Here is a 25,365-nt window from a genome sequence, read left to right on the forward strand (position 1 = left end):
CACGTGCACATGAGTTTTTTTACAAAGAAAGACAGTACACAGAAAGCAGTAAAAATCCATAAATACGCCGCGCCGCCATTTAAGCCTCAGGGTTCAAAGTAACCTTCTGAATAAAATGCATTAAAAGTTCACATTCATTACAACTCGTTTTTGGTGAGCAAAATGTCAGAAGAATTGAATTTAAGTGCTGATTGATTGGGTTTTAATACAATGCAGATGGTCCAAACAGCGCCACTGCTTTGTGTAATCTCTGAGTCACATGGCAGAGTAAGAGAAAGGGTTTAGAGCCCTTTGACGCAGATCACCTAGCGTGCATTCCTACTAAAGATCATAATAGTCACAACCAACACAGCCAGAATAAGCAGCAGCCACAGTAGTGTTTCAAAATAGTATTTTTGTTGTTTTTTTTCTTCAAGATACCGCACAACAGTGGTCCACAGCCTTTTTACAAGTGTATAAAAGTGATAGTTATCACAAAAATCACGAAAAAATCTTACATAAGCCGCACCTGACTATAAGCCGCAGGGTTCAAAATTTTGGGAAAAAGTCGCGGCTTAAAGTCCGGAAATTACGGTATATCATCAGACCCCCAGACCCCCGGGCCACTTTTCAGTGTTTTTTCACATTTGCCATTCTCATCCCTGGGCTTCATCTTTGTGGAGAGGTATTTATTTTATGTGTGCTGGTTTTGGCAAACATTTTTTATCGAATAATACTTATTGATTACTGTGAGAAATATGTTTGGATATGTTTTCTATTATAAATAGTTTGCTTGTTTTTCTTTTGATGTGTCATCAGTCTCCAAAGGAGGTGATGCCAGAACAGGATTAAGAAACCACTGAATTAGCAAAGGCAGTGGGAGGGATGGAACGTGTACATTTCACAGTGTGGTCACCAAACAATCTGTAATTGGTTTTAGCAATAAGCGGAACATTTTTCACAGTGCTGTTTTTTAAAACATTTTTCTGCTCTGTGTAAAATAATATACTGTATATTTTCTTTACTCTGTGATTGAGAAGAGGCCATGTGATGTTGGATCTTGGAATCTCATGAGTCCCATTTACTTTGGACTGAGATCACTGCTTTCCACCTGTTAATCAACTGTATGCAAAGTTGGATCTTTTCTACACAACCAGACAATGATGACATTCCTATCGCAATTAAACTGAGGGGAAAAATACAAAAGAAACGTGATCATCTTAAATAAATTGAACTAATTCATCATACGTAATCGTGAAGGTTTGATGTAAATGATTTACTCTGTGCAACGTGAAATTTTTAACTTCATTGAAACTAATTTCTTAAACAGAACAATACAATGTTTGAGATTAAAATGATTAAAATGGATGGATTATAAATGATTAAAATGGATGGATTATGCGACACAAATAATCCTTTTCAGTGTAACTTTCTATCCAATTCGGAGTGCTAAATTGGCCTACAAAGCATGTTTTTGGGATGTGGGAGGAAACCGGAGTGCCCGGAGAAAACCCACGCGGGCACGGGGAGAACATGCAAACTCCACACAGGGAGGGTCGGAGGTGGAATCGAACCGGCACCCTCCTAACTTTGAGGCGGAGGTGCTAACCAGTGTACAACCAAGCCTCGCCTTCAGTGTAACCTGATGATTATTATTTTTTAATTAATGTAAACCACTTTTGATTGTTGGAACAAACTCATTGTTTAAGTTGTCTCAAGTAAGGGTTTTCATAGTTGTATTTCACTCAGATTTGCACTTAGGGACAATGTTAGATAAATTGTATATATATGTTATCATGCGTTCCCTAATGAGTACTTATTAATAAAGTTATTGCGCAGAATGCTTGCTGTTTCTTCTTGCAGACATCACCCAGTCCACAACAAGTCAAACGATGCTGTCTGGAGCTTCCTGACCTTCTACACATCTGGGAATCCAAGAAAGTTGTTGATGTCTGCACATGTCATTTTGTGTATGCACTCTTTTCACATGACTACTTTGTTTCCCATAACATTTTATCCTTGCACACTTTTCGTTTCTCATGGGATCCTGTCTGCGACTTCTAGTTTCACATAGAATCTCGTTTCTTCTCTCATGAGACAAAGCCCACGCTTTCCGCCCCACCTATCAGGGGCTAGTCTCACATTGTAGGTAGGGCATTCCTGAATAAAAAGAGAGGAGTGTAAACAAGACCTTTAGTGTATTTTGGATTGCTGTAAGTCTGAATGCACTCCTCGCGAGAAAAGACTCAACATTCTGCCTCACTGGTTTTGTCTGCTGATCCTTTTGCTGATTCTGAACCTAACAGATTTTTGGGGGCTCGTCCGGGATTTGAACCCGGGACCTCTCGCAAATGGGGAAATATTTGGAGTACTGGCCCCCTCTCTGCACGTTGTTGGTCTACATAGGTCATGGGCCTAGTTTATTTGGTTTTGTTTGTGGTTTGGGTTTATTTTGTTTATTGTTAAGGTGTCCCTTGTTATTCTCTTATCCCCTGCATTGCAAATGTCTTCTTGATGCAGATAGGTTAACAGGCTGGGACTTTAGTGAGGAGATAATTTGTCGATTGATGGGGGTTAGTAATTGTCCAAATTCTAGTCACATGTTTTGAGGGACCACAGCAACAACATTATATTTAATTTCCAGGCCATTATTTAGTATGATATGACGGTGTCTAGCTAAGTAGACTGTTCTATCAAAAACTGTGAGAGTGAAGGAGGAGGTTTGATTTGTAATCTGACATTTGGGTCCCATTTTGAAGAGCATAGATTGTTTTTGTTTGTTTATTTTTAAAGATATATTTAACAGTTTATCTTGGTGCAGTAAGGATATAGAAATTTTGCAAGACTTAAAATTAAAAATTAAAAAGCAAAATTACATTCTCATTTTCCCAGACGTGAGGGAAATTGAAAGATAAGGAAGACGAAGAAAAGATAAAAAAGAACTTGCTGTTGCACAGACAGGAAGATGATGACACAGTGTCAGCGCGAGCTCGCTTAAGAACCGCAGCTGAGAATGTGATGAGTGAAGATGAGAAAAATGATCAAATTACAAAGACAGATGTTGTGGCACGGCAAAGCGAACCATCCTTTCCGTCTTTGTACCCCAAATTAAACAACTCATTGCTTCCTATAATTTGAGAGGTGATGAAGTACAACAGGTTTTCATGGCATCCTTAACCAAACATTGGGCAAGCGTTAAAGGCACCTGGAGTCCTTTTGATCTCCAGGGCCGTCCATTGGAATATAACGGGGTGCCATTACAAATACAAATTGACCAACTATTGCAGGATAAAAATAAAATTTCAACGTAGAGCAAATTACACAGACATTGGCCGGACTAAACAAAAACAAGATAAGTTGTTTGAAGACTTTAGACACAGACCAGAAAGAGTGTTCAACTGATGTCTATGATCAACAACTCAAAAATGCTCTACATGCAAATTTGCGACCAGTATTATGTCGACAACGAATAAATTCGACAATTTTTTTCCCTATAAAATGGTGCCGTTTGGGTTTGAAGTACATAGTCGCTTCAAAGGAGGAAAAGCATGATTTAAGATACGCGATTGATCAATGAGAAGGCTATCCCTTGTGCCAGGGGTGTCAAACTCATTTGTTCGCGGGCCGAGGTTTAGTCATGGCTTCTTTTGGAGGGCCGGTATGACTGTCATACCCGAGTAGATGTGTGAGCGCCTCATATTGTGGGGGCTGCGGAACAAGCTGACGAGTACCTCGCTTTCAAATCAGACAAGTAAAAACTGGTCTAATATTTGAAATTTAACATATTACTAAAAGTGAAGATAATTTGCGATTCGAGTGATGGCACATGTATATGAAGCACAATTTGACACCTGTGCCTTATACAAAGGTAAAGTTGGATTGGAATTTGATGAAGCGGATATGGACATCCACATATTCCATTAGAGTTTAAATTGCTTGCAATGTAATTGCGATTTAATTAACACCTGTGTGATTGATTGATTGATTGATTGATTGATTGATTAATTGATTGAGTGAGTGAGTGAGTGAGTGAGTGAGTGAGTGAGTGAGTGAGTGAGTGAGTGAGTGAGTGAGTGAGTGAGTGAGTGAGTGAGTGAGTGAGTGAGTGAGTGAGTGAGTGAGTGAGTGAGTGAGTTTTCTGTCGCCTGCGCGTCATCTTTCTTGCATGGTTACGTTGCTGTCTCAGCCACATCTGACCGTTGAAAGATGCACGACACTCATTCCTGCCACTCTCATTCCCCTTCCTGGCGACGGCGAATTCCATGATTGTGTCGATGCTGCCCAACAAGTTGCTAAGGCTCGGCCTGATTTGGAAGATACGCCTCTGCCAGATGGTCATGTGTTTTTTGTTGATGGGTCTTCTAAGAAAAATGAATCTGGTGTGACCCTTACTGGGTATGCCATTGTTACTGCCGACATGGTTTTGGAGGCTGCTAAACTGTCATCCAATACGTCTGCACAGGCCGCTGAGCTCATTGCTTTGACTGGGGCCTGCAAATTGTTTGTAAACAAATCCGTCACTATCTGGACTGATAGTCAGTATGCTTTTGCTACAGTGCACGTGTTTGCTCAGCAGTGGAGCAACCGTGGCATGATAAGTTCTGCAGGGAAGCCCGTCACCCATTCCACATTACTGACTCAACTTTTGGACGCTGTCCAGCTACCTTTGAAGGTAGCGGTTTGCAAGTGTGCTGCTCACACTGCGAGCTCTGATCCTGTTTCTCTCGGTAATGCTTTTGCTGACAAATCCGCGAAGGCCGCTGCAGAAGGCCTGCTCCATGTCCTCTCGTCTCTCACAGCTCATGATTCGATGTCACACATCTCCCCTGATGTGTTGCTTGACATGCAGTCTCAGAGCCCCTCCCAGGAGCGGCTCTCTTGGGAAAAACGGGGTGCAACTAAAAACACTGTTGGTCATTTTGTGTGACCTTTGGGCAAACCTGTCTTGCCTCGTAACTTGTTCAAATGGGCTGCTATTTCGAGTCATGCGGTCACCCATGTCTCGACGGGGGGTATGGTGAAACAAGTTGAGGCTATTTATACAACATACGGCTTTGCAGCTTTTTCACAACAATTTTGCAGAGCGTGTTTGATCTGTGCTAAACATAACCCACAAGGCAATTTAAGACCTCAGAGAGGGAAATTCCCGACTCGGTTGTATCCGTTTCAGACAATACATATGGATTATATCCAATTACATAAATGTGAAGGGAAAGAATATTGTTTGGTCATAATAGACGCATTTTCTAAATGGGTAGAAACATTTCCTACCAAACATGCTGATGCACTCACGGTGGCAAAGGCCTTATGCAAAGACATCATTCCGCATTCCATATTCAAGATACGGTATTCCAGAAAAAATTTACAGCGACAATGGTCCACATTTTGTAAATCAGATAGTGCATAACATTGGGAGAATGTTCCACATAAATCTAAAGAACCATTGTTCCTATCGTCCACAATCAGTTGTTGAGAGATCTAACGCGACTATAAAAAACAGATTAAAGAAATGTATGGAAGAAACCAAACGACCATGGACTCAGTGCTTAGACCTGGTCAAGATGGACATAAATATTACAAGTTCAACAGGGCTAACTCCCTATGAAACAATGTTTGGAAGGCCTTACAGCAGGGGTGTCAAAGTCAAATGGACGGAGGGCCAAATAAAAAATTTTGCTACAAGCCAAGGGCCGGACTGATCGAATGTTCATTGAAATTTTTTTAAATGACGCATATAGTCTAGTGAACCTAATTGAACCTGCTGAAAACCTAACAAATATATTCCAATATGATCAGATAAATAAAGCAATATTTTCTTATGGCTCTGTCAGTAATCTTTAATTTTCAACAGACACAAAAGACAAATTTCCTTTATATAAAAATCCCCATAACATTAAAGGGAAATGTGCTTTCGGCAGTTTGCAAACATATTTTTTAAGGTTGTGTTAAACTTATAATCATATTAATATAATATCTAGTATCGGAGTGCTCGTGTGGATTGGTGGGTGGTGAAGAATGTGCAGGTAAACTGCATGAACTTGTTTTCTTCGAAGTGTTGTGGAATAGGCCCAGACAGGGAGTATCGGACGAGAACACCTCAAGGTCGGTGAGAAATGAGAACAACATCACGTCCAGGTGGTCGGGCTTCGCGGGGAAAACCCAACCGCCTGACCTGAGTAATAACACCTATCAACACCATCAACCAATCATCACACAATGTTTTGCATGCTTTAATATTCATATTGTGTTTCTTCAAAACTGGGCAACCCGGAAGAATGTGTCGTCTTTTGGTGGTCACAAAAACGCACGAGTTTTAGTGTGAGGGACCCGGGACCCAGGCCTGTATTAGTGCGCTTTGTCAGGAATAAACAATTGGTAAATTTGGTCTGATTGATCTACTGGTCTTCTCTTTGACAGAACAAACTTGCAAAATTGTTAGGTGCGCCAGTGTGTGGATTGGGACATAGCAACTCATGTGTTAAGTGTTGATCGCAATTTGGAGTCAGATCAATAACTAAAATCCGTAGCCTAACAACATGAACATTAAATGAAAGAAACCTGTATTGTTTAAGGCACCATCAGTAACCTATATTTTATATTTTAGCAAAAGTGGTCTAAATTTACTTCAAAGAAAAAAATAATAGCAATTTTCTTTCATCCACTCAACTGAAATATTTTTAAAATATAATTGGATTGAAATACAATAAAATAAAATGCAAAAATCTATTAATCAAAAACACTTTCCTCAAGGAGAAGTAACATGCAGTGAAAACAAATATTAAACTTTAACTTTTAAACTTTCTATTTTAACAAAAGTGGGCTAAATTTACTTCAAAGAAAAAAATAATCCGCGTCTTTCGTTTCATGTCGTCTCAGATTATACTCTTTCAGTACCGCCACACTTTCTCCACACAGAAGACACAGGTTTTCCAGCTACCTCCGTGAAGATATACTCCGACTCCCACTTGTTTGAAACCCCCAGTTCTCAGTGTCCACCTTCCTTTTTGCCATTTTTGAAAGTTAATTTTACAGTTATGCTGACTGCTAATAATAAACACTGAAATGAAGCAGCGTACTGCTCGGTGCGTCACCGTTGCATTGTGGGAAATGTAGTATTGGTGCGTGTAAAAGATCTGCGAGCTGCCGGCTTGCTGCGGTCTGCGGGCCGGTTCTAATAATAAATCAAGATCATCCCAGGGGCCGTAAAAAACCTTCTCGCGGGCCGGATGTGGCCCGCGGGCCTTGACTCTGACATATGTGTTCTAAACATTGCCTGTGACACAGCAGTAGTACCGCAGCAACGCGGAAATGTGCACGCGAGTTATTAGCAAAGAAAGACTGGACACAGAAAGTTTTTTTAAAGCTTTAATAACATACCTTAACATTTCTTTCCAAACACTGCCTGTGACGCGGCAGTAATACCGCAGCAACACGGAAGTAACACAGCAAAGTCACTGAGACGCGGCGGTAACACATCAGCAATACAGCAGCAACACGGTAGCACAGCACTAACAGGGATGGTTAAAAAAACACATACCAGTAAAAGTAAAATAAGAGCCGTCTTCATCTTCCTCCTGTGCACTGAAACCATCGAAGTCTTCCTGCTTAGTGTCCGATTGGAATAGCGTTAGATATCCTTCGCCTCACACTTTCTCAGTCTCTCTTTCGTCGTCGGTTTTATGCATTTCTTCGAGTGTGAAGAGGGTCTGTTCATGCTAATCTTATTCATGCACGAAGCGCTAAATTACATTAAACTAGCAAGCGACACGTATAGCTTAAAAGCGGCATCATATGTATTTCTTTTGTCCCCCATAATGACGGTTTATGTATAAAAGCTTCCTGTCTTTGTGTGAATGGGTGTGTGTGCGTGATGCGCGAGACGATCACGTCTTCTTCGGCGCATTATCTCTTCTTCGTCTGTCTCGCTGTTGCTTCCTGCTAGAGCGCCCCCTGGAGACCGGAGACCGTAGAAATCCATAAGTACGCGCCAGAGTAGACACAAGATAATGTCATCAACATCGACTGCCTTTGGCTTAAAAGCGGCATCATATGCATTTCTTTTGTCCCCCATGATAACGGTTTGTGTATAAAGGCTTCCTTTCAGTAATGTCCGATTTGATCGCGTTCTGCGTGATGCGCGAAATGTAAACACAAACTAGCACGTCTTCTTCGGCACATTATCTCTTCTTCGCCTGTCTCGCTCTTGCTTCCTGCTAGAGCGCCCCCTGGAGGCCGGAGGCCGTAAAAATCCATAAGTACGCCGCGCCGCCATTTAAGGTTCAAAGTAACCTTCTGAATAAAATGCATTAAAAGTTCACATTCATTACAACTTGTTTTTGGTGAGCAAAATGTCAGAAGAATTGAATTAAAATGCTAATTGATTGGGTTTTAATACAATGCAGATGGTCCAAACAGCGCCACTGCTTTGTGTAATCTCTGAGTGACATGGCAGAGTAAGAGAAACGGTTTAGAGCACAGGTGTCAAACTCAAGGCCCGGGGGCCAGATACGGCCCGCCACATCATTCTATGTGGCCCGTGAAGACAAATTGTGCATCAAATTCGTGTGTCATTACTAGAATTGCTAATTGTTTTCACTTTTAATAATATATATATTTTTTAATATTTGACCAGTTTTTACTCGTCTGATTTGAAAACGAGTTATTTGTCAGTTTGTTTTGTAGCTTTTACTGTATATAATAGTGTTAAGAGTAAAAGTGATCAAGTCATCACAAAAATCACGAAAAAAATCTTATATAAGCCGCACCTGACTATAAGCCGCAGGGTCCAAAATTTTGGAAAAAAAGTCGTGGCTTATAGTCCGGAAATTACGGTACACTATTTGTACTATGTGTCCTCTCTGCATCGCTTGCAGCCTGGTCATCCTGGAAGAGGGATCCTCCCATCTGTGGTCTCTTCTCAAGGTTTCTCAATTCCCCTAGTTGGAGTTTTGAGTTTTTCCTTGCCCTCCTGGGAGTTTAAGATCAGGGGATGCCTGAGAATATTTGTTATTTTTCACACGTCCTGAGTGTTGTTAGTCACCTAAATGTTGAACAGAGGCTGTGATGTACCGAAGTCAAATTCCTTGTTGGGCACGCCCAAACATGGCGAATAAAAATTCTTGAATCTTGTGTTCCGTCCCTGTCCGCGCCCAGTGTTCCTGTTCCTGTCGTCTGGTTTTCCCCTGGTCTGTCTGGAGGCTCACGGTCAGAATTTTATCCTTGTCCAAGTGGACTTCTGTCGGTCTGTCTGTCTGTTTGCTGGCCGTGAGTCTCTGTCCCTTATGTGTCTTCGGTTCCCCACCTGACTCCCTTCCAACTCCCTTTCCCTTCAATAAACCCTGGTCCAAGGTGCATTTGGTCGGCCTGGCTCAACTCATTTCCTGACAATTTCAGGTTGTATTTCCCAGAAAATAAAGTTTTCCCTAAGAGTTATATAGCAGACTTATATTAAAGGAAGCTTATAATAGCTTGCGGGACCTTTCTGTCAGAGACCATGGCAACCAACTTACACCGATACTTACTCCTTATATGATTCTATGAACGAAGCTATGATGTAGCATCTTTGAAAGGCAAGTCTGGAATACTATTGGCTTCCACAGGCAGTACATGCTCGCACAGGTATTCTGGAAAAAGGCGAGAAAGCAATCATAAGTAGCAATGTTCAAAATGCAGCAACTTGGGTTTTAACTGTGTGGAATGACCACCATATTACCCCAGTAAGCTATTGGCCTCCCTTCATTGGCTTACTGTTCACGTTAGAGCACATATTTTAATATGTGAGAACACCAGCATACTTAAATGAACTTGTGGATTTTTACAGTGTGTTCCTGCATAGTTTCTGTCCTCAGAAGGGAGTAGCTTGCTTCAAGAGCGAGGAAACTTTTTGGGGCGTGAGCTTTTTCTGTGCACCAACGCAAATAATCCTCTCTCCCTTTCGACATCAAGTCAGCTTGCTCAATTGAGATTTGTAAAGCTAAACTAGTGACACACCTTTTTAATGTTGCATTTAGCTCATTTAGCTCATTGTTTCAATGCTGTTTTCTTGTTTTCCTTTACTGTTTTTTTTTTCAATTCTAATGAAATGTTTTGTATTGTGGCGGCACAATGTTGCATCTCACAGTTAAGAGGTGCACTGTTCGAGTTCGGCTTCAGGCTTCACAGGTGGAGTTTAGATGTTCTGAGTGGGTTTCCGCTGTGTACTCCGGTTTCCTCGCACATTCCAAAAACATGCATGGTAAGTGGATTGAGTACTCCAAATTGCCCTTAGGTGTGACTGTGAGTATGAATGGTTCTCTCTGTGCGCCCTGCGATTGGCTGGCATCCATCCATCCATCCATCCATCCATCCATCCATCCATCCATCCATCCATCATCTGTACCGCTTGTCCCCACAGAGGTCGCGGGCGTGCTGGAGCCTATCCCAGCAGTCATCGGGCAGTTGGCGGGGGACACCCTGAACTGGTTGCCAGCCAATCGCAGGGCACACAGAGACGAACAACCATTTGCACTCGCACTCACACCTAGGGACATGCAAACTCCACACAGGGATGGCCAGAGGTGAAATCGAACCCGCACCCTCCTTACTGTGAGGCGGTTGTGCTAACCAGTGCACCATCAAGCCGGCCATATTATTATTATTATTATTATTTTATTATTATTATTATTATTATTATTATTATGTTGCAGCTGACATCTACATCCTGGATTGCTCATCTATGTTATACAATGCCATGAAAATTTTAAAAAAATTGCTTCCTTGTAATTTTTTTTTTTCCTTTGCATAGTTTCCGCACTTTACTGTTTAAGATCATGAAACATATAGATGATATACAGATGGATAGACTATTCTTATTAACTTTTCACAAACTGAGAATTTTTGTGATATTAGAGGCAAAAATGTCGAGGAACAAAATGTAATGAAGGCAAATATTGCAGAAGTCAAAATGAATTTCCTTTCCAAAACAGAAAGGTAATTAGGGACAGGAGCGAATACAAGAAATACTAAATAAACAGCTAAACATATTAAAGAAATCAAAGGATCAAATAAATATTAAGAAACAATGAATCAACCGTGACTGGAACTAAAGTTAAAGTCCCAATGATCGTCACACACACATCTGGGTGTGGTGAAATTTGTCCTCTGCATTTTAACCCATCCCCGTGTGATTTTGATCTATCCCCTGGGAGAGAGGGGAGCAGTGAGCAGCAGCGGTGCCGCGCTCGGGAATCATTTGGTCATCTAACCCCCCAATTCCAACCCTTAATGCTGAGTGCCAAGCAGGGAGGTAATGTTTTTATAGTCTATGGCAGTGTTTCCCAACCAGTGTGCCGCGGCACACTGGTGTGCCGTGAGAGATGTTCAGCTGTGCCGTGGGAAATTGTCCAACATTAAATACCGAGCGCATTGTAAACAGGATTGCCAAACCACAGGTCAGTTAGCGCAAGGCCTGGTCAGCCACTTGCTAATCGTGCATGCGTGGCAAATCGGAGAATCTTGAGATTTCATGTTGTGGCATCGGCACATACTCAGTTTATGTGTGTGTTGCTGTTAGTGTTGGCTCGTGAGTGAACAATTCGTTCAAAAGAACGATTTATTTTTTCCAGTGAACGAGAATGAACGAATCACTTCCTAAAGTGATTCGTTCTTTTTTCAGTTCATATGACTGTTGTATATTTTGGGCTAACTCATGTTCCGTAGTGGGAAAACTCCGGGAGTGGGAGGGGGAGCTTCGGGCACGTTCAGTGTTGTGATGTACGGCCTGTGAACTGACGGTGTTGAAGAAATAAAGCAGTATTCATCACGTCGTTGCCCGAACCTTTCTTGCTATCTAAGAACCCGGAAAGTAGTAAGGACATAACAATGACTTCAACAAGTAGGTGCCGGTAATGCGCATTGAAGCTGGGCCACCTCGCTGTAAATCAAAACGAAGAAGAAAATGACGTAACTTCCCGTTCACGAACGAGTCGTGAATTGCATTTCCCGTTCACCAACTGAATGGAGTGAACGAGTCAGTGAGTGAGTGATTTGCATTTCCAGTTCATCGCGAGAACGGATCAGTGAGGGAACGAATCCTGAATTTCCCGTTCGTGAACGAGTCAATGGGTGAACTGCCTACCCGTGCATCAACGGATCAGTCAGTGAACGTGTTGCATCTCCTGGCGTGAACTATGTAAGCCAGAATGTAGATTTATTTGCCAAGGAAAGAAAGAACTACTCACTGAAACACCACTTCTTTTATGCACGTTTTCTCCAAGCTAACGACTAACTTTATTGCATGAAGGGATGTGCCGTTATGCAACAACGGGGAGATTATGCTTCTCTTTGGGTAATAATATAACAACAACCGCATAACATCATAATTGTAGTGAAAATAGCCACAGCAACAAGCACAGACATGATGAGCCCTTTCCAGTTTCCAAACGTTTTCATCCAATCAGACCAAATATCGGTGTGTACACCTGAATCTTTTTTTTTCATCTTTTTGTTCAGTGTCCTCAGTCCTTCCAACGCCCTGGTCAGTCGGCCTCCTGGTGCCGTGTTGTTTGGGATAAAAGTACAACATGCATCACCAAACATTCCACATACACCATGTTCCTTAGCCAATAGCATGTCCAACGCAATTCTATTTTGGAACGCCATTAACGACGTTGCAGCCAATTGTTCATGAACTGCGGCAAATGATTCAGCTGTATAATTACCCAGTCGTTGGACATTGTAATGAACGTAATTAATACGGTCTACATTTTTATTGGGGGTGATCCATAGGAAGATACTTCCGAATCCCGAGGACACTTGATTAACGAGTTTATACTTATCTGGCACACCCCGGGGCACTCCTATAGTGTCAATATATGTTGGATCGTCGTCGTTCAACCACGGGGCAAAATGTCTCTTTTGGCTCGCTTCAGGAGCCCCGCCAGTGGGGACTCCAGGTTCCAATTGAGATTCTGTATTTCAATGGGGACAACCACCACAGGCATTATCAACGACACGAGGGCACAGATACCTGATGCATTCTTCGGCAAGCGATCCTATAATTTGTCATCTCCACACCACAACCAGATGTCACTGGTCTTCCTCTGCTCCTTCCATCATTGCTGGGTGAATTCTGGCATGTCCTGTTAAAGCTTGAAAGCAAGTGAATTTGGAAAAAAAACTTTGTATATCACAATTACAAATTGAAACCTACTCACCCATTTCTATTTTACCACTCCCCCCCTTTGACACATTCACCCAATGTGTCATTACGTATCAAAAGGAACCTGCAAAGCGTCCCCTCTCATCACCACACTCATTGTAGCCAGGCCCGCGGAACCTCTAGTTACCATCTGGGCCCCGGGACCATCACCCCAAGTCCTTGAAACTTGACTGTCCACCACACACACTCAGCAACACAAACAAAAATCATCGCACTGCTGTCAATGAGCTTATAGCCCGGCTGACAGCGGACATTTGTACACACAAAAACAGACATCAAGTATCAAAATTAAAACAGTCATAAAATGAATCCTGGCGCCCGCGGATCATGTCCTGAAATCCACGTCATCAACAAGTTCATCATAAAAACCAAAAGGGCAAGGGTTAACATATTCCTGTAAATCCAACACAAACTTTCCACGAATGCAATCGACAACCTGCAAGAATGAAAACAAGTTACGCAAGCAACGCGCAATCCGCTACTTGGCTGGTGGCTGATGCTGCTGCAAAAAAAAAAAAAAAAAAAAAAAAAAAATCAAGTCACACAGAAAAACAAAGCAGAGCGTGCTATTGTCGCAAACACGTTCAAGCGTCAAACAATTGGTCACTGTCCACCTAGTCCGTCACCCCGTCGGGTGAGCTCAAAGTCGTCACACGTCAAATCGTCCAAAGTCTTGCTGTTCGATACTAGTTCTGTCTTGTCTGACCATATCACTGAAATGGGCCTTCTCCATCACACCGTTTTGTTGTCGATGGTGCCCCTGATTGATCATTGAGCCATGGTTCCGGTCAGAACTCATCACTTACCAGTTCCAGACCCTCCAGTCTGTACCACCCCTTCAGGTGAGAGGAATTTTATCCTCAATTGCAAACACATCACCCCAACTTCAGACCTCTCTGGCCAATCATACTGCGCACACACAGTCATAGATGATCACATGCGCACGCACCCATCCACACACTCGCAGACACACACATCCGTCTCTATCACTCAGCTCTCCTCCCACACTAAGCAAAGTTAGTATGTTAGTGTGCAGGCAAACATTGACTCCTAATAGTAACTCCTCACATTTGGACATACTTGTCAACATGACCTATTGTAAAATCTCCAATTCAATTTTCCATAAACTCGCCCATCAGATTCATCGCAAATTGTCATATATGTCTATCTGGGGGGAGACGACTGTGAGACCCGCATGTCAGGGGAGCCTCCATAACTTCAGATTGCTCCTACAAACTCAATCTCTATTAATTATCCTAATTAAATTCAATAAAGATGGGTCCGACTATTCCCTCTGGATTTTTACATCATCATTTGGCTCTCCCCCTTTTTCCTGTTGTCTAGCTCAAATATGTTTCTCAGTCTGCTTCTCTTTATTGCCCCTCTTGGCGAGTCTAACTCGCCCCTTTTTCTCTTCCTAAAAATCCTGCCTGTCACACCATTCAGCACCTCTCCCTAGAATGGGCAGTTTTTAATGTAATTTACGTCATTGCTGTCCAGATCTTCTATCCTCAATCTCCCTTGCTGTCAATCCCTGTTAAAATGCCAAAATGCCCCTGTTCCTCTTGACCGAATCCACTTTAGTCCAAATGTCCTATTCTAAAATGTATCTAACTCGACTTCTACTTCTTAAGCCTGACGAGCCAAAATATCAGATCTCGCTCTTGTTTCTTACCGTTTTAGCCTATTTGTTTTATCCAAATCTGTTCAATCTCTGACTATGATGCTTTTCTCTGTAGCTCTACGCATTCTTCAATTTTTATCAAATCTCCTCAGTTCTGTCAAACTCAGTGCACAATGAAGCTCCTGTCCACCTTGACCCAAGCTTCACCCAGTTTGGTAACGCCACAGCAAGGAGTGCGATTTGGCCGTCGGACACTTCCAACACCCCTGCGTCCCAGAGGCCACACAGAGTGTCTTCCATGCCTTGGTCCGCCTCTTTCGGCCAACGATATTGAGGCCGTTTGATAGGCTGCGTCTCATCCATTTGGAGATCAATAGGGGCCACCTAATGACAAAACCCGACATCAAATGGACCCTGGGACCACAGTGTGTCGGGCAAGGCCGCCAGCATTACTTCAGCGTCCTCATGATCAGTTAACTCCCTACCGTGTGTGCGGGACACCAACATCATCTCCAGCAATCCTGTGTCTGCCATGGGTTGTTTAATTTGGTATGCATTCTGAGACTCAGACCAGTACAAATTAGGAATGTGAGTTTTCCGCCAATCGGTCTGTTGCAACAACTGCTTGACCATTGAGCCCAATTGTCTGGCCTCGTGTCCTGGGGCAAGAGCCAGCGAAATGTGTGGCACCCCTTTCTCTGTCATTTTGAACCACTGCATTTGTTCATATGTCAATTCAGTTGCCGCTGCGACTCCCTCTTTACCAATCAAAATGCGCGATGAAGTTAAATCCCACATGGGCCCTTCAATTTCTTCAAACAAATCCCGATATACATCATCACTTTCTCGGTCATAATATAGAGTGCAATGCAAAGGATCAACAGGTGGGTGGTATGGCACCAGTGAGCAGATCCAGGGCTTCCACAGTAGGTAGGTCGAGAACACACCGCCACCAGCAGGGGTCTCTGGCTCCAGCCTGGTCCAGTAGATGGTTGCAGTTTCTGCTTCTGCCGGTAGGGGTGCCATCAGCCACTGACCATGTTGTTGTAGCTGCTGTGAGCACTGGATGCTGACGCCATCTGGAAATTGAATAATCACTCCCTCTGGCCCACACAGAATTCTGGCTTGAACGGCTGACAGCAAGTCCCTTCCCATCAAATCGATCGGAGTGTCTGTGGAATGGATGTATTTGTACCACAGTCTACACCCTGTCCGGGTGATCACAGTTTCAAGTGGTTTGGTAAAAGGCAGAGTACGTGGTTGTCCCGAGAAGCCGACTAAAGTTGTTGTTTTCTTTGTCAGTGAGGATACAGGAAGGGCAGTGTTTATTGATGAATAAGTTGCTCCTGTGTCCACCAGCATCTTCACAGGTTTTTCCTTCCACTGTCACATGAAGCATTGGCTCCGCCGGGCCACTGCTTTCCTGGCTCCCCGGGCAGCCCTATTCAAATGGTCCACACCAGAGATCATCATGTTGGTAGTACTGACCTCCGTGCGTTTGTGGGCGGGTGGCTCCGCGCGGTCGATACTGTGGGCATTCTTTTGCCCAGTGGTCGGTTTCGCCGCAGATGAAACATGCGTTGGGCGAATGGGGTTTGTATGCTGCCCTCCCCGGGTAAGCAGGTGCACTCCCTCCCCGGCCTCTGTATCCGCCCCGGAACTGGCCCCTTCCGCGCCCCACCACCTGAAGAGCCTGTGACATTTGCATTTCCTTTTTCTGTGATTTAGACTGTTTAGCTTCACCATGCATTTTTGCCAACTGTAATTTCAACAACTGTTTAGATAATGCGTCTGTCTCGTTTTCAACTTTAGCTTGTGACTCAGTGAACATTCTGCAGTGATGCAAAAGATGATGTTTAAATCGTTCTTCGGCACAAACCAGAATGTCAGGATCTGACATTAGCTGCTTCTTCACATCTGGCGGAAGTCCATCCAGCAGCGCCGTTCGGAAGAGCACCTCTGCCTCGTGCGTGAGAGCCGGATGGCGACCTGTGGTTTCAATCCAACTCTCCACACGTTACATAATGTTGTGCAGGTGACATTTTCACATCATAAGAAAACATAGTGGGGGCCAGATCGGTGGGTTGTGGGAAAGTCAATTTAATGTTTTCAAACAGGGGCGCTGCTACTTGTGGCAAGGGCACCTCCCTTCCCAGTCTCGCTGTGCCTGCTGCTTCCTCAATTGCCTGCAGTTGCACCAGGGAGCATGCTCCTGCCAACATCTGGCGCATGTCACCGAGTGTACAGCTCTGCCCACTCATCAGAGCCAAAAATTTGTTCAGCCACACCTTGCCTCCTCTGTGAAGTGGGGGCATATTTTCCATTATCGTGGTCACATCACGGAGCACCATGGGCTCGTAGTGCTGACCGCCCGATGTGGTCACCAGCGGACACATCAATTCATTTTTCTGCACCTCGGCCTGTGTCATCTGTCCCTGACCACTCCGCAAATTATATTTTCTCCGTGTCTCTCTCTCTCTCTCTCTCTCTCTCTCTGTTGCCCATTTTAACATCTGCGCTTCCTGTCTACGCTGCTCATCGGCTTGATCAATTTTCTTTTTTAGCTCCTCATTCTCGGCAGTAAGTCTATGCCAGCTTTCTCCTTTCGTCACATTGGACCGTTGAGGGCTCGTCGCCTCTCTTTATTTACTGCTTGTTCAATCAACTGTACAATACTCTGATCCGCCCTTTCGCCTTCGCCCTCGACATCCACTACCATCCTGCCACCCAGCGTCACCACCGGAGCCATTACTCCGGGGTCGCCGTACGGCGGCGGTCCAACATAGCTCACTCCGAGTGGCGGGGCACTCGGGTGTGTCACATCATGCAAAGATGGATAAATGCCCTTGTATTCATTTCTTTCCTTGTCTATTTTCACCGCTTTCTCTACCCTTCTTTCTCATGCTCTTGTTAGCCTGCAATTGTCCAAATCAAAAATGTTATTTTCTTTTAACTGTCTTTCTTTTGAACCTCTAAATCGCTCGTGTTGCTAACCTAACCTAACCTCAAAGAAAGGACAAACAGATTACTCCCAATAGCTCCTCATTATTTACGAGTTAGCCCCCCTTTCTTGAACATTCTCTGATCCATGCCGTCTTCCTCCTCACACGCCTGCACCCACACAGGGTGTACACATAAACGCACACACCGAGCGCGCACACAACCGCTCAATCTCACTGCTTCAAACATTCACTGAGAAACTCACACTGTCCCTGCCCCGCCCGGGCTATAGCACCCCCCGTGCGAGGGGGGGTCGCGGCATCAATGTTGACTGGTTACAGGCTGGCCATTTCCTGCAACAATCATGATGCCGGCCCACCGCCCGCACGAGCATAGCACAGGCCCACGCGCACAGCCCAGAGCCGCGACTACGCGCGAGTGCAGGCTCGCCCATCAGTCTCAACCTCTCAAAGGGCAGGCCAACTTTGCTGTTGCGCCCTTCATCATGTTCACATTCGACATCTTTCAATGTCTTCTACACAACATTTGTTGTCTCTTATTCTCATCCTATCAAGCCACCGTTCTAGTAACTTTCTGTCACACACCTTATTTTCTCTACTGCCACACCTTGCTCATCTTAGTTTCTCTAACCAACTTAACTTAAACACACCATTCTTCCATAGAACACACATCACTCACACTCACTCATATACACACCCACTCATGAGGATCCTCTGCGCGCACACACACTCTGTCCCCCCAATTTGGTTCATTTTGGATGTTTTAGCGGTCTGATCTCTCACAGGAGGAACTGTTACCACCGGATATTTTTTGAGGAGGCCTCACTTCCCCTCGGGGATCTCTTTATTAACCCCAGCTATTTGAATACGATCGTCACCGCACCCTTGTCCGCCACGACGAAGCACTAGGTCCCTGACCTATTCTTAGTACACGTAAGTCCCTGACTTTACCGTACACGTTACACACGTAAGTTCCAAACTTATTCCCCGTATGTATCTTAACTTCATGCACACCTTATTTGATCTGAACGGCAGTCTCCTCTTAAATTTCCTCTTTCAATTTGCAGCATTTCGACTTATAGTAACAGGTATTCTGCTTACCTTATCGGTGATGAGCTCAGGGTTTAGGAGACGTCGTACCAGCTCAACATTGTGCGCTTATTCCAAACGGTTCGCCGACCGGGAGACAGTGTCCCTGACACTGTCCGGTGTCTTGGCTAAAGACCACGAGTTGTCAATTACCCTTCTCTTGACATCACGTCTGCGGTCACCAAGAAATTGTTAGGTTACGGATTCTAGTTATGGATCTGACTCCAAATTGCGATCAACACTTAACACATAAATTATGTCCTAATCCACACACTGGCGCACCTAACAATTTTGCGAGTTCGTTCTGTCAAAGAGAAGACCAGTAGATCAATTAGACCAAATTTACCAATTATTTATTCCTGACAAAGCGCACTAATACAGGCCTGGGTCCCGGGTCCCTCACACTAAAACTCGTGCGTTTTTGTGACCACCAAAAGACGACACATTTTTCCGGGTTGCCCAATTTTAAAGAAACACAATATGAATATTAAAGCATGCAAAATATTGTGAGATGATTGGTGGATGGCCATCTCCTCCCCGTGTCGGTGCTATCGCGGAGGTCAGGTGGTTGGAATTTCCCGCGAAGTCCAAGACACATAGACGTGCTGTTGTTCTCATTCCCGACCTTGAGGTGTTCTCTCGTCCGGTACTCCCTGTCTGGGCCTATACACAACACTTCCAAGAAAACAAGTTCATGCAGTTTGCCTGCACATTCTTCGCCCCCCACCAATCCACACGTGCACTCTAATACTAGATATTAATATGATTATAAGTTTAACACAACCTTAAAAAATATGTTTGCAAACTCCCAAAAGCACATTTCCCTTTAATACATATATATATACTCACTTCACTGGTTTCTTTTATATCAAACAAATTGTTTTAGGTTATTCACCTGACATGTTTCGGCGGTTTCTTCCGCCTTCATCAGACTCTGATATACTCTGATGATGATATATATATATATATATATATATATATATATATATATATATATATATATATATATATATATATATATATATATATATATATATATATATATATATATATATATATATATATATATATAAAACCCAACAAATACAAAATTAAAACATCAATGTCGGCATAACGTGTGTTGGCTGGTATAGCAGCAATGCTGTCTGTCACTCACTCGTGAATCTTCGCGAACGACTAATCAGCAGCGAGCGATAGATGGAGGAGGGATTTACGAGTCAGTGGCGTAATTTCCCGTCCACGAACGAGACGAGTCAGTGACGCAACTTCCTGTTCAGTGTGTGCGTGTGTGTGTGTGGGGGGGGGGGACGATTTGTTGAACGATTCGTTTGAACGAATTTTTTGAATGAACTGATTCTAAAGATTCAGTTCACTTAAAAGAACTGGAATGCACATCACTAGTTGCTGTGTGCTTTTACTAACAGTGACACTATGACGGCTGTGGTGCGTGTTCGGTCCGATGGAAATCAGAGCATGTAGTTCAACGGGAGAACCTGGATCATTTTTCACCAACGTAAAATACACAATCAAGTCGAGACACCTCGACTGTGATAGCCACTCAGCCGCTGTCAGAACAGCAAAGCGTCTTTAAAAGTGACTTTGTTTTTAATGTCGCAATATTTTATAGAGCTAGTCTAAAACAGTAAACAAAGCCATATTGATTCTTTTGAATTTTGATCACAATCACTTTCAATAGTTTATTCCTTACACTGTCTAAAACCCTTTTTCAAAACTGTCGCTTTCTTTTACAAAAGAAATACAATTTAAAGAATATTTAGTAATTTTATTCAATTATTTGACTCTCCATACATATATGCGAATAGAACTTTATGTCTTTTGTTGTAATATAACTGATTTCAATATAGAAGCTGGTGTAACATTTAACAGATTTTTGTTGGTGGTGTGCCTCGAGATTTTTTCCAATGAAAAGGTGTGCTGTGAATGAAAAAAGGTTGGGAAACACTGGTCTATGGTATGACGCGGCCGGGCTTTGAACCCACAACCTTCCAGTTTCAGGGCGGACACTTTACCACTACCACTGGACAGGTAAACTGATGATTAAATGAGGAATACCTGGACAAGATCTGATTGGCTGAGGGAACTTGGTAGACTGGGTTCATGAGAACAGGCAGAAACGGAAACCTGATTAGCAGGACAAGACATAAAATCTGGGATTGGCTGTTCAGGGTGTCCTCCGCCTACTGCCTGATGACTGCTGAGATAGGCTCCAGCACACCCGCTACCTCCGTAGGGACAAGTGGGATGATTGGATGGATGGATGGATGGATGGATGGATGGATGGATGGATGGATGGATGGATGGATGGATGGATGGATGGATGGATGGATGGATGGATGGATGGATGGATGGATGGATGGATGGATGGATGGATGGATGGATGGATTTAATTTTGGCCACAGGTTACAGAAATAACCAGACCACACGGATCAATGGTTGTTTAAAACAAAGTAATACAACTTCTGTACATTATTTGTACAACTTACAGCTGGTTTAGGGTTTAATATTTCATATTTGATGGATTTAATTTTGTGTTCTTTATTCAATCTATGTGTAGACCTAGAAATAGACGTCGATATTAGGTCTATAATGTTAGAGTTGTGCACACTCCAACTTATTTTGCAAGAACCAAACAGGAGACAAGTAAGTCCTTTTAAGCACCTGCAGGTGGAGAGTCCATTCGTTGCTGTTTGGACAGCGATGATCGAATGAAGTCTGACTCAGGCCTCTCGCAGGAGCATTTTTATTGAGAGAAACAGAGTGGGGGTTGAGAGTGGACAGGATGGGTCCGAAGCCCCTGGCCTGCTGATCAAATCACAGCAGGGGGTCTTTCACGATGTTGTGTAAACAAAACAACTTTGATTGCTTCCTCTGCAGCTAGTCAACCAGTTAAAAAGCTCTTAGCACTTTGTTCTACTACTTTTGTTAAGACAGGACAAGCGAGGTTAATTATTACAGGTTACATTCCAACATAATCATAGGATCAAACTAATCTATCAACCCTAACATATGTGTAGACCTAAATTTTAGATCTATAGAACAACCTAAAATAGACGTCTATATCAGGTTACAGAAATAACCACACGTACGGATCAATGGTTGTTAAAAACAAAGCCAAACAACTTCTGTACATTATTTATACAACTTACAGCTGGTTGAGAGTTTAGAATTTTGAAATTATTTATAAATAATAGTTTGCATGTTCTCCCCGGGCCCACATCCCAAAAACATGCTACGTAGGCCGATTGAGCACTCCAAATTGTCCCAAGGTGTGAGTGCGACTGCAAATGGTTGTTCGTCTCTGTGTGCCCTGCGATTGGCTGGCAACTGGTTCAGGGTGTCCCCCGCCTACTGCCCGATGACGGCTGGGATAGGCTCCAGCACATCCGCGACCCCCGTGAGGACTAAGCGAATCAGAGAATGGATGGATCATGTTTGATGTTTTTAATTTAGACGTCTAAATTAGGTCTACATATAGACCTAATATAGACGTCTAAATTAGGTCTGTACATAGACCAGATGTCTAATAGACGTCTATGGCTGACAGGGCTGTGAACTCAAAGCAGCAGTCTTTATTTGTAAAAGAACCCAACACAACATATTGCGCTTCCATGGAGTGTTTTTCTTTTTTATTATTATTTTTGCATGTCAAATGTGAAAGGCAACTTTTACAACAGCCATCAAGTACCGTCGCTGCTTGGCACGGGTTGTCAGGGGCGATTGTGTCAATATAAGGCAAACGGTTTAGGTCAATCACGGTTTACGGCCATACTACCCTGAGAGCGCCCGATCTCGGAAGCTAAGCTGGGTCGGGCCTGGTTATTACTCGGATGGGAGACCGCTTGGCAATACCAGGTGCTGTAAGCTGTTTTTTTTTTTTTTTGCACTTCAATCATTAAAGCACATTTTTATAACACCTATCACGTATGGCATTCGGTAACTGCAAGCCTAGTTTCAACACCGACATTGAAACTATAACCCGAGTTTGAAACCTATATTGTGTGGTGTCATCCATAGCCTCGTAGTTCACATTTTTACCACTAGAGAGCAGACTATGTACAGTGAATAAAGAGCCTGCCTCGCTGTAAACTCAAAGCAGCAGTCTTTATTTGTAAAAGAACACAACACATTGCGCTTCCATGTAGGGTTTTTCCCCATTTCATGACATTTACTTTGATACAGCAAAATGCACGTCGTGACGGCAAATTGGTGCTACCACTTAAAAAGCTGTCAATAACTTTTCATGATAGACATGTTTCCATGAAACACCAAAAGTCTTGGAAGAAGGCTGTTGGATTTTGTCCACAATTTAGGGAGCGCGTTATCTGCGCCTCACGGCAAAAGCCTTTGCCAATCACCTGTTATCCAATTTACTCACTGCGTGCTCGTTTGATTTCTTCAGATTTAGGAAAATGCAAAGACACTGAAGCAGAAATTAGACTTAGACAGATTGGTTGAGTTCAATCACAATTCTTGTTCAAAAAGCTCTGTTTTCAGGAAAGTACAATACAGCGCTGGGCCCTTCAAGAGCGGAAAGTCTCCATTCAGAAAAGGCAAAGTCCAAGGTTGTTAGATCAGTTTTATATTCAGTAGCACATTGTGGGCTGGGATTGATGGGCGATGAGTCTTCGGGGTGGGGCAAGTTCGAAGGAGAGTCTGCTTCCATGGGAGTGGTGCTGGTTATGGGCGATTCGGTGTGTTGGTGGGGGGCTGTTGGTGTGTGTGTGTGTGTGTGTGTGTGTGGAGGGGGCTGTTGTCTTCCATCCCGTCTCTCGGCCTTGGCGATCATCTTTGGCCGAGTTCTCGGGTGGCTCCTTCTGGCACCCACTGGTTTTATCTCCACGTGACCTTCCTGTGAACATTCTTCTCCAATCTTGGACATACACTGTCGTACCGCATTCAACCGTATCTTTTCTTTGTTAGACAAACTATTTCCCTCTGTGCAGAGTAATCAAAAACTGGCGTCTAGCATTAGTCAAAACATAAGATACAATCAAGTACTGAACGGTCAAGACGACTCTGGCCGTGTCCATGATTCAGAGAAAAAACATCAGGCATGCATTCCACAGTTCCTTAAGGGTCATTAAGCTATTTAGGCAATATATCAAAAGTCATTTGTTATTTCAAAGTCCTCAGAAATATATATATCAGATCATAAAGTTATAAAAACCTTTCTCATCACCACTTATCAAAAATGTCTAGTTATGTCTTCTTTATTGATTTGGTGTGTAGGTATAATTATATGCTTCAAATGTTTCTTTTATTTATTTAATATGTGAATATACTTGCCTGCTTATGTACTTTATTCAATGAGGTTTGAGCATATCTGTTTTTGTAGCGAGGCAGGACTTTTTGTATTTCGACCTCATTCCTTCAAGGCCAATGGCCCAATGTCTTTGTTTCAGTATCTTTTTATTTATTTCCGTATTTTATTACTGTTTATATCCCTGTGAACTCAAAGCAGCAGTCTTTATTTGTAAAAGAACCCAACACAACACATTGCGCTTCCATGTAGGGTTTTTCCCCTTTTCATGACATTTACTTTGATACAGCAAAATGCATGTCGCGATGGCAAATTGGTGCTACCACTTAAAAAAACTGTCAATAACATTTCAATAGCCATGTTTCCATGAAACACCAAACATCTTGCAAGAAGGCCTGTTTCAGACCTGATTGTGACATGGATGGGAGACCAGCAGGGAATACCAGGTGCTGAAAGTTTTTTTATTATTATTTTTGCACGTCAAATGTGAAAGGAAACATTTACAACAGCCATTAAGTACCGTCGCTGTTTGGCACGGTTTCAGTCACGATTGTGACTATAAAAGGCAAATTTTATAAGTTGATCACGGTTTACGGCCATACTACCCTGAGAAAGCCCGATTTCGGAAGCTAAGCAGGGTCGGGCCTGTTTAGTACTTGGATGGGAGACCGCCTGGGAATACCAAGATGCTGTAAGCTTTTTTTTTTTTTTTACACTTTTGCCCGCCCGGGGCTCTCGGACCTCTCTCCAGCTGGGAGTATAACATCTGTTTGGGGAGGCGGGTGTCAGCTATGCGGATGAGATGTCCTGTCCATCGGAGTTGGTGCTGCATTATTAAGGTGGTGATGCTCGGTATCCTGGCTTTGAACCTGTTAAGGTTGAAGAGCCTCCCATCAGTTCTGTACCAAATCGGGATTCCATGTGATAGTTCTTTGTCGATGAGGTGGAGTATGGCGGCAATGAAGACAGAGAACAGGGTGGGTGCAATGATGCATCCCTGTTTGACCCCTGTCTCTACAGTGAAAGGCTCAGTCAAGGAGCTGTTGTTGAGCACTGTGGCTGTCATTCCGTCATGTAATAATCGCAGTATTCTGACGTATTTATCCGGGCCACCATACCTCAGAAGGATGCGCCATAAGGCCTGGCGATCCACCGTGTCAAAGGCCTTTGTGAGGTCTATGAAAGTCATGAACAAAGGCTGTTTTTGCTCACGGCATTTCTCCTGGAGTTGGTG

General features: G+C 43.3%; 1 long non-coding RNA gene and 2 pseudogenes across 1 annotated transcript; 2 read left to right on the forward strand and 1 right to left on the reverse strand.

The window, feature by feature from the left end:
* Positions 1-19,181: 19,181 nt before the first annotated feature.
* On the reverse strand, positions 19,182-20,576 carry LOC125972328 (uncharacterized). Its single transcript, XR_007482774.2, has 2 exons — positions 20,007-20,576; positions 19,182-19,525 (listed from the first exon to the last, which is right to left on the reverse strand). It is a non-coding gene; the product is annotated as an uncharacterized lncRNA (long non-coding RNA).
* Positions 20,577-22,626: 2,050 nt separating this feature from the next.
* Positions 22,627-22,735, forward strand: LOC125972982 (5S ribosomal RNA; annotated as a pseudogene).
* A 1,984-nt stretch (positions 22,736-24,719) lies between these two features.
* Positions 24,720-24,829, forward strand: LOC125972983 (5S ribosomal RNA; annotated as a pseudogene).
* Positions 24,830-25,365: the final 536 nt, after the last annotated feature.

Source organism: Syngnathus scovelli, chromosome 7, assembly GCF_024217435.2.
Source record: "Syngnathus scovelli strain Florida chromosome 7, RoL_Ssco_1.2, whole genome shotgun sequence".
Taxonomy (NCBI): Eukaryota; Metazoa; Chordata; class Actinopteri; order Syngnathiformes; family Syngnathidae; genus Syngnathus; species Syngnathus scovelli.